At 42.1% G+C, this 1,992-nt stretch overlaps 1 protein-coding gene across 2 annotated transcripts in view; it reads left to right on the plus strand.

Annotated features, from left to right (window-relative positions):
• Positions 1 to 1,992, plus strand: part of LOC102842505 (mitogen-activated protein kinase kinase kinase MLT-like) — a 244,632-nt gene that overhangs the window by 147,277 nt on the left and 95,363 nt on the right. The gene's annotated exons all lie outside the window — the stretch shown is intronic.

Below are 1,992 nucleotides of genomic sequence, written 5' to 3' on the forward strand. Positions count from 1 at the left end.
GACATGGCCACAGAGGACTAGAGTGGAGAGTGAAGTATCCTGCTGATATGAAGTGAGGGGAGATGCACAATTGGCTGGATGATCAGAACTCGACTAGAGAAAGAAAGAAGAGGAAAAAAGAATAATCTGCTACAGTTTGATGAACTTGACCTATATTCATGGATGTAGTAGTTCAAAAGAGGGAACAAATCTTTACAGTGAGGATCATATCATGTCCACCACATCAGTACATAGGGTTAACAGGGATGGGCAACTTAGACATTGGCTACCCAAAATGGGGGGAGAGGGCTACAAAGGTAAGAAGTGTCTGGCTTACAAGCTTTTAAGAGGGATCCTAGTTCCAGAGGGTGCGGGGGAAGGTAGAATCTCCACTGAGTGGTTTCCAACCTGTTTGCATGGGGCTGATGAAAGGAGATGGGGATAAGACTCTTGTGGTTCAATAGAGAATAATTGCTATCAGGAATGATTGTGTGTGTTGGAAAGGTAAAGATATATGTTTTGTAACAAAAGGAGGGGAGTGGTTGATTTGCAGTCCAGGATAGAGGTTCCTGGAACCATCAAGGGAGAAGAGTGGAGTGTGGGACCCTACCCAGAGAAGCAGTGATGCCAGAGATGGAAGCAGAGACGATGATATGGAGAGATAGATAAGCTGTGGACTCTGGACTCTGGGAGGGAGAATGTGCTGATGGCCAGGGGACAGGCTTGCAGGATGTACCCTTTGGTTGCTTGATGACTCATGGAGCAATTGTAATCATTGCAATGAAACAAAATAACAATAGGATGAATGTAAAGCTGATGTTCTCCCATGTAAACTATCACTCAATTCACAACAGAAACTAAAATAAATAAACAAATGAGAGCTCTTAAGTGAAAAAAAAAAAAGGACATTGATCAGTTCTGGTTTTAGTCTTAGCACTTTCACTTGTGCTGCACAAGATTTCACCATCTACTAGGATTCTAAAAGGATAAGCATATTTCTCAAATTTCAAGAAAGATGTATCACCTTGGACAAATATGTGAAAGACCTGTTTAGAGTGTTGAAAAGTAAAGATGTTACTTTGCGGACTGAAATGTGTCTGCCCCGAGCCATGGTATTTCAGTCTTCTCATATGCATGCAAAAGTGAATAAGGACAGTGAATAAGGCAGACCACAGAATGATTGATGCATTTGAATTGTGTTATTGATGAATAGTGAACATACGTACCAAGGTCTACTACAAAAACCAACAAATGTGTTATAGAAGATGCACAGTCAGAATGCACCTTCAAACTGATGATGGTGAAAGTCTGACATATTATCAAGAAGAACTAGTCCCTAAAGAAGACTATCATACTTGGTAAAATAGAGGATAATTGAAAAAGAGGAAGACCCACAATGAGATGGTTTGGCACTGTGGCTGCAACAAGGGCCTCACATAACACAAAGATTGTGAGGAGGTTGCATGACCCGGCAGTGTTTTATTCTGTTGTACCTACGGTCACTCTGAGTTAGTTGACTCTAAGGCAGCTAGCAAAAACATTTGCATATTTAGGCATGAGGCTTTCTGCTCCCCTAAAGATTTACAGCCTTGGAAATCTTATTCAGGGTCGCTATGAGTCGGAACCGACTCCACAGCACTCCACCACCACCACCATTGTTGTTAAGTGTTGTAGAGTCAGTTCTGACCCATAGTGACCCTGTACAGGGTCTCTGAGGAATGGCTGGTGAGCTTGAACCACCGATCCTGCGGTTCAAACTGACTTTGCAGTCTGATGCATTAACCAACAAATATTATGAATTTGAGCAGGAATTCTGTCATATATATTAATCATTGAAAGTTTTAAATATCATGCCTTATTTCTACTCTTAAGGAGCTCTGGTAGCGTAGTGGTTACGAATCAGGCTGCGAACCACAAAGTCAGCAGTTCAAAACTACCAGCTGTTCCGTGGGAGAAAGATGAGGCTTTCTGCTCCCGTAAAGATTTACAGCCTCGGAAACCCTGTACAGGGTC

This window comes from Chrysochloris asiatica, unplaced genomic scaffold, assembly GCF_000296735.1.
Source record: "Chrysochloris asiatica unplaced genomic scaffold, ChrAsi1.0 scaffold00094, whole genome shotgun sequence".
In the NCBI taxonomy this organism is placed as follows: Eukaryota; Metazoa; Chordata; class Mammalia; order Afrosoricida; family Chrysochloridae; genus Chrysochloris; species Chrysochloris asiatica.